Source organism: Echinops telfairi, unplaced genomic scaffold (assembly GCF_000313985.2).
Source record: "Echinops telfairi isolate 266 unplaced genomic scaffold, ASM31398v2 ScPeMD7_7424;HRSCAF=8462, whole genome shotgun sequence".
NCBI classification, from domain to species: domain Eukaryota; kingdom Metazoa; phylum Chordata; class Mammalia; order Afrosoricida; family Tenrecidae; genus Echinops; species Echinops telfairi.
In genome coordinates this window covers 65987784-65996297 of record NW_022111324.1, presented here as the reverse complement: position 1 = coordinate 65996297, position 8514 = coordinate 65987784, and the positions used below count along the sequence as shown (strand labels likewise).

General features: G+C 37.3%; 1 pseudogene; it reads right to left on the bottom strand.

Annotated features, from left to right (window-relative positions):
* Positions 1 to 3248: 3248 nt before the first annotated feature.
* Positions 3249 to 8310, bottom strand: LOC101638349 (annotated as a pseudogene).
* Between the last annotated feature and the right edge of the window lie 204 nt (positions 8311 to 8514).

The window sequence follows — 8514 nt, the reverse complement described above, 5'->3', positions numbered from 1 at the left end:
GAGAGCAAATGTTTTGAGAATGATGAGGGCAATGAATGTACAAATGTGCTTTACACAATTGATGTATGTATGGATTGTGATAAGAGTTGTATGAGCCCTCAATAAAATGATTAAAATAATAATAATAAAATTTTTAAAAGTGAAAAAACAAAGCAAACAAACAAACCAACAAAAAAAACCCGAATCCACTTTCTGTTTACTCTAGAAGATACCAGACTCTTTCTTTGATATTAGAGCATTTGATTAGGGTGTATATTGCCTGCTGGCAATTGATGAACTGTTTCAATGTGAAATGTTTTCTTCAGCTCTTAGAATATATACATATTGTATATATGTTGGGCTTCCTGAATTCTTCATATCTTTAACTAAATTTATGTCATTTTTTACTTCATCAGCTTCAAGAACATAGGGACTATATTTTGCCCAAAGTAACATCACTAATCCATACCTAACTAATAGTAGTTACCCCAAAAATACTTAGTCAATTAATGAGTGAATAAGTTAAAATGTCCTTCTCTTTGTCTTTATGCTTTATATGCTGGAACTTTCTTTGGATTTCCATCTTTATTAAAATTAAATTTTAATTTCAATAATCAATTTTTAACTGTTAAGAGCAAGTTCATTGCTTTCTCACATGGATCCTTTCTCAAAAACAAAACAAGTCAAAAATTCTCATTCATTTTTTAATTACAGCGATGTCTCAGCATTCTCTGATGATACTAATTGAGAATATGTAAGCTTTTTCTTCTATTCTCAGAATCACGTGTTTTATAAAATATCTGTTTGTATTGTCTGATTTTCTAAAATCACAGTGATTTTTTTTTAATTAACTTTCAATACTTTTGAATGAAGTAAGGGCTTTATTAATACTGGTAGTTGAGGGTGATTTCATCTGAATATATATATATTCACATATATATATATTCAGATGAAATATATATTCAGATGATATATATATATATTCAGATGAAATATATATATATATTCTCCTCCAAATATGTTTTATTTAAGAAAGGTTTGGTTGAGTACAAAGTTGCTTAGAAGATGAATGATGATATAAATCTAAACTCTGTTGTGCATGAAATAGTACTTCTCAAACTTTAATGTGTACACATACCACCTGGGAAATATTGTTAAAATGCAGATTCTAATTCAGTAAGTCTGGGCTTAAACCTGAGATTTTGCATTTTTAGAAAATTCCCAGATGCCTATGTCACTACTCTGGCCATCACACCTTTAGTAATATGACATGAGAAATTCTTTAAAGACTCCCCCCCCCCCATTCATTTTGTTCTTATTGTAGCATGTTTGCTTAATTAACAGCAAGCAGAAAATAAACTGGGTCTTGTTTTGATCCAAACATAAATGTTTTAATGGTTGTACACAATATTTGTTAAAAAGAACCTATAAAAATACCCTTTTAGAAGCTTCTATAAGAAAGAAAATACAAAGTTTAACCCCACAACTTTCCTCTTTGCTAAAATTGCAAACTATTGCTACAATTTTAATTAGACTTTTTTGTTGTTTAAACTATAAATCCAGGAAAATCTAAAAAAATTAAAGAAACATACATATAAATGATTGCATATAAGAACATGAACATTAACGACAACAGTAAAGAAATGAATGTTAGAAATCCTATCAAATATACAAAGGTTCTAGAATCAATCCTTCAAAACACATTCCACAAACAGTATTTAAAAGCCATTATTTGTTCTTTACAGGCAGGTCTAGATTAACAAAAGCCCAAAGTGAAAACAGTAATCCCCTAAAAGGAATTGCTTTTCCGCAATACTTATTGTTTTAATCTGCAAGCAGCAATGTGGGATTTTAGAAGATGCTAGCTTTGATTATGAAACATGATTTAGACATGTCATATCACCTTTCCTGTCCCCAAAATTATCTTTGAGAGAAATAATAGAAATTAGGAATGGCTGCGGGCTAGTACTTTCTCATTTTTTCAGTCTGGTATTGCCAGGTTTACAATAAAAATAAAACAAAACCAAATTCCTAGTTGTCACTTCTGCTTAATATGGAGTAAGTGCCTGCCCTGCAAATTATTTTAAATCTCATGTCACCACAAAATCACCAATAATGGGAGCATTGTCTTTCAACTTGCCCCACAGAAATGAACTTGAATTGTAAGAGGGATGTTCTTGAAGACTTACGGAGGTTTTGCAACAAAGTCATCCACCAATTCAGTGCTCAAAGTGTCAAAATTTTGTCTCTCCATTACCACACAAAGCCTACTCTCAAACTATGTACTTGCTTCTAGTGAAGAAAACTAAGCAATATTATAGGTGTCAACACTGCTCTTTAAAATTTACAATAACTACAAAAGAACACACCCACCTCCCGCATACACACACACCAAAAAATTAGTTTGCCATCATCTGCTCAAACTCCAGTTTTTCTTTAAGTTTCTATGTTTCAAGTCTTCTGAGAAATCAGGGGGAAAAAGCAGTGAAGGCTCTATGTTTTAGTCAAATACTCAATCTTGCTTAAAAATGCTAGTTAACCCAGCTGGCCTCACCCCCACGAGAGTAAGGCTAATGAAAGAGCCATACAACACTGCAAATTGAAATAAACTCATCCACTAAAGATGCCTTGATATCCTACCAGGCCTTGAAGGTCCTCCCTGAACCTAGATGTGTCTGAGCAGTCAAGTGTTGTCCTGTGGCTACCACTCTATCTTGTATCACTCTATCCGAACAAGCTACATTTCTAGGTCAATAGTTCTACCAAATACAGACATGAAAGTTTATTTTAATAGGACAATGTTGCAAATTTTGGTCAACCAGCATCCTTTCACCAATACTTCAAACATAAAAAATGAGAAATTTTTACAAAAGTATACAGAGACTCCCCAAATTGGTAGCTGCCTGGACTCTTAAGTGGCTTCTCAACAGCTTACCATGTCAATTAAAACTGTTGCCTGGTACAGAGAAAAGTGAACAAGTGTGTTTTCAAAGCATCATTGCAACATTGTATTCTTGATAATAAGTAAAACAAAACTATGAGTAAATGAATGATACATGCCTAAAGATATCATGGTTTATATGTGCTGTTAGTGGCCACTGGATATAGGGCTAGTCCAAGACCTTGATCTAGATTGTGAGCTAGACTTAGACTGATCTTGACTGAGATTTGGATCTAGGTGGTTCTTTTTCCCGTGATTCTTTTTCATATCTTCAGCCAGACTTAAAATTGTTTGGTGTGAGATGCAGACCTACATGGTGACTTAGCCCTCATTTCATTTCTTTCTTGGGCTGGGACTTGGACTGTGGTCTTGAATTGGATTTAGATCTTGAAAATGATGGATTTCGGTGTTGGAATCTATCATTGTTGGAATGGCTTCTGGTATGTCGTGGTCTTCCAGTTGGTCTGCTGTTTCTAGAACATTATGATCTTCTGTAGTTGTCATCAAAAGACTGACTTCTTTATCCCTTTCATGGCTTCAGCTTTGAGAATGTCTTTATGTGTTATTATCTTAACAGTGAGAACTGTACACATTTCCTTCCTTGGCCTTCATCTGATTTAGTGTCTTCTGATCTCCCTGTGCTATCTGAATTTCAATTTGATGACCACAAATCCATTTTCTGTCCAAATTACATAAAACATCTTTGGCATCATGGACATCCTCAAATTGAACATAAGCAAATCCTCATGGATGTCGTGTGTAGAAATCAGGTGGAACATACACATCAACTATAGGACCATAGCGACCAAATTCTCAATGCCAATCTTTGGACCTGGTGTTGTTGTCAGTCACACTCTTCAGGAACAGAGATGTCTTGTGAGGGTGGGGGTGCAGTTAGTGGGACATGTCGGTGGGGTAAATCTCAGCCAGGGGCTCTAACAGACTCTGCAAACCATCCGCATGTCTTGTGGTGGATGAGACCTTTTTTAAAAAACAAAACATTTTATTGGCATATGAGTTAGTTAATTGTGCCAGCCTGGCCAATAATCACATGTGGTGCTGGTTGAAAGGCGGAGGGATAAATGGGTGGTGAGCCTCGTCTTTCTAGTTCTCGGGTCTCTTGTTTTGTGATGGCTGTATCAGGTGCAGCTGCCTTAGTAGTTCCCTGCTTCAGCTTGCAAGATTGATTTCCTACAAGACATCCCCAAGGAGAAGCCGCATGGATCTATCCCGATGCAGCCCTGGGTGCTGGAGCAGCCGTGTGGAGACCCTTGCCAGTGCTGAGATGCTTACACGTTCATGGACTCAGCTTTCCTCCTGCAATCAGCATCATTGCCTCTGTTTTGTAAGGTGGAGGACTTTGTGGACTGGTGTTGGGTTAATGGGTTAATGCTGGACTTGTGAGCTTGGGCAGCATTGGGTTGGGATGTTTTGGTGATGCACCTTTTCTTTACATAAAACTCTCTCTTATATATGAGTTGCTGTGGATTTGTTTCTCCGAAGTACCCAGACTAATACAGCATATAATTCACATATTATAAAATTCAATTGTTCTGTTATATTTAAAAGAGTTGTACAATCATCACCACAATCAACTGTAGAATATTTTCTCCTTTCTTGTACTCATTGTTATTAGCTGCCTTCTTATCCCTAGGGAACTTCTTATAAAAATTGCACTTGGGCATGTTGTTGGTGTGTACCACAGAGTCCAATCTGACTCACAGTGATCCCGCATGACAGAATGTGGATTTTCTACCGCTGCTTCATTGGGTTTTCTAAGCTGTATTATGATAGGATCACTATGAGTTGGAATCAACTCAATGGCAGTGAGTTTTTGTTGCTGTTGTTTGTCTAGCTTTTAATATGAATAGGAAGACTTCTGATGGCTTAAGTGTTGGGCTGCCAGCTTTAATCTCTGCAGCTCACACCCATGAGACTGTCGGCTCCTGTGAAGACTTACTATTCCAAAACCCTAAGGAACAGTTTTATTCTGTCCCATGTGGTGGCTTTCACTATAAGTCATAATCAAAACAATGACAGTGAGTTTGGTTGGGTAATTTTTAAAACAGTTTTATTGACATATAATTCAGTGGTTTAAATATCAAAGAGAGTTGTGCATTCATCACCACAATAAATTTTAGAACACTTTCTTCATTCTTGTATCCATTATATTACCTCCCAACTTTTCCTGTCATAACCCTAAGAAACTATTACTATACAGATTTAAAATTGCAGCCTTCAGTGTGGATTATGACTCTGTGTAAAGAAGATAAAAAATCCTTGCAACTGGACCAATAGGTAACATTATATTAAATGGAGAAAAGATTGAAGTCGTCAAGGATTTTGTCTTGCTTAGATCCATAAATCAATGCTCATGGAAGAAGGAGTCAAGAGATCAAAAGAAATATCGCATTAGGTAAATCTGCTGCACAGGACCCCTTAAGAATAGTGAAAAGCAAGGATGCTACTTTGAAGACTAAGGCAGACTTGAGCTAAGTCACAGTATTTTATTGCCTCGTGTGCATGTGAAGGTAGACATTGAATGAGGAAGACTGTAGAAGAATTGATGCATTTGAATTGTAGTGCTGGAGAATATTGAACGTATCATGGACTGCTAAAAGGACAAACTGATCTGTCTTGAACGAAGTAAGACCAGAGTACTCATTAGAGGCAATGATGGCAAGACTTTGCCTAACATACTTTGGGCATACTGTCAGAAGAGACTAATTCCTGGAGAAGGATATCATGTTTGGTAAAGTGGAAGGGCAGTAAAAAAGAGGAAGGCCCTCAACAATATGGGTTGACACACTGGCTGCAACAATGGTTCCAGGCATCAGAACATTGTGAGGATGGCGCAGGACCTTGCACTGTTTCACTCTGTTGTGCATAATGTTGCTATGGGTGAGAACCAACTCAATAGTATCTAACAAAAACAGTATCTTTTTACCTATTGTGAATTTCAATTAAAGAAAATAATTAAAAACTACCAGAACAATAGAATAAAGCACAGGAAAACACCTCAATCCAAAATATAATAAATAATAATAATAACTCCCCAAACTCACTGTCATTGGGCCCATTCTAACTCCTAGTGGCCCTATAGGAGAGGCTAGAACTGCTCCTCTGGGTTTGAAGACTGTAATTATTAATGGAGTAGAAAACCTCATCTTTCATTCAGAATAAAAACTGGTTCGTTAAAAATGGATAAAAGGGTAAACAAGTGGTGAGATGTTAAATTTTAGCCTAACTACCAACGGGGTACCCTCCTAAAACCGGAAAAAAGCTCTGCTGGGTAGAGCTTTCATAGTTTGCATTTGGCCCACTAGGGGAGCATCCAGCAACTTGTTCTGAGTTAGCGCACCCAGTGGTGTCGCTTGGGAAAGCTCTCTCTGGTCACAGTGAATTTTTTCATAAAAGGAGTTTCACTCAAACCTCATTTTTTGTGATGGCCAATTTAAAAGAACCACATGCTGCAGTGAAATTTTGTGCCCTGCTCAGGGGAAAATGCCACAGGAACTGCTGTGATGTTGACCAGAGCTGACAAGACAGTGCTATGGGAAAAACTCAACGGTTTAAGTGGTTTTCTCCTTTCAAAAGACGTGAAATATTAACTAATGACAAACCTTATTCTGGACATATGTGAACTTCCCGAATGGATGAAAATGTTGACTTGTATTGCATTTTGAGTTCATTCCACCAGGTCAGACTGTTAATCAAGCTTTCTATTTAAAGGTTCTGAAAAGACAGCGTACCAGTGTGTGACAAAAAAAGGCCTGATTTGTGGTGGACGAGGGACTGGTTTTGCCACAATGACAATGTACCTGCTCATGGACCCATCTCAGTACGCCAGTTTTCGGCAAAAAACAGCATGGCTCTCTTGCCCCATGCAACTTACTTACCTGACCTTGCTCCATGTGACTTCTTTTTGTTTCCACTAATGAAGAGGGACATGAAAGGACAGTGATTTGATGACATTGAAAGTATGAAGAACAAAAGGAGGGAGATGCGGTCAGCCATCCATACAGATGAGCTTGAACAATGTTTCCAAGAACGGAATTGAATATTTGACAAATGTATTAAGTATAATGGAAAGTACTTTGAAGATAGTTCGTTTTGTTAAAATTTTTATTTACATAGCTTTGGAAGGGTTTGGTTTTTTGGGGGTACCCCCTCGTATATCTGTAGTAATCCACTTCCAAGGTACTCTGTCTGTGGACAAGACTATTTATCTTCTTAGTTTGTGGACCAAGGGAATCCAATAGAGGTTTAGTCCATGTCGGGGCTCTGTACATAGAGTTTGGACATTCACTGCAAACCAGACATCCAGAATTTAAGCTATAATACAGTCTCTTCCTGTGATCCTGGATTTTTTTGCTAATAATCATTTTTGATCATACTAGCTGGTGTCCTTTGTACATGCAGACTGAGCTGACACCTCTCTTAAATAGCTGCTTGTTTTAGGACGAGACTTTAGGTCCCCAAACCAAAACCAAGCTTGCTGCCATCAAGTCAATGCTGACTCATAGCAGCCTCCTGTGGAGTTCCTAATTTAGCTGCTCTCTGGAGTAGAACGTCCAGTCTTTGTCAACTATGTGGATCGCAGCTGAAATTTTAACCACTACACCATACTGTTTTTTCCAATAGCTGGGCACCGTTTGGTTCCTTCACCACATTTTGCTGTAGCATCATCTCCTCAATGATTTTGTCATGAGGGCAGGGTCGAGTAGGGTCATGTCATAAGAACTAATTGCTCTTAGAGTAGGGATTACCCTTAAAAAACAAGCTCAAAATCCATTTGTATATTTATAGTATATACATATTATATATCTTTAAAGACAGCATTCACATTTTTGAAGAATAATATAAATAATCTCCATGGCATATTTGGTGATTTTATTTTACTGGGAGCAAAGTACCAGTTCTTTCTCCTGAGGAGCCACTGGTTGGTTTTAACCTAACCTTTGGTTATAGCCTAGTCTTTAAACTTTCTGCCACCAGGATTCCTTACCTAGATATGTAGAGCATAGAATCTACATAATTCTAATTCACTTCATTTTGGGTTGTCTGAGGGGACTTCAAACAGTTTGTATCAAATTTCTATTATTTTCCAATTCCATTTTACCGTGAATTTTATGAGGTTCCTTTATAATATGGTCCAGATGATTAGCCTTATGATGGTTGTGCTACAAGACAACAATAATGAGCAGGAGAGAGACAGCATTGCAAGTGGGTAACATGGAAATATTTGCTGCATGGATATCAAGCATGGCCAATCTTACCAACAAATCCTTGTCTTTGAAACTGGGAAACTGAATGACAGAATACGAAAAGGGGCCACGTTTCTTAGAGCACAAGCCAACAGCGTCCACATCCCTTTGGAAACTCACCATTTTGTAAAAGAATATAAGCACACTCAGTGCTAGTCTGTGGGCAAGTTAGTATAGGGTTAAGACTGAGTATGTGGGCAGCTAACAGACATGCCACTTTTGAGAATAAAAATAGTGTGTACCTTATTAAAAGCCGCCTGACAGGGTCAGCAGCCTAGTCGCAAAATACCTACCAAGAACAATTTCAATTTTAATAGGTTTTACTAT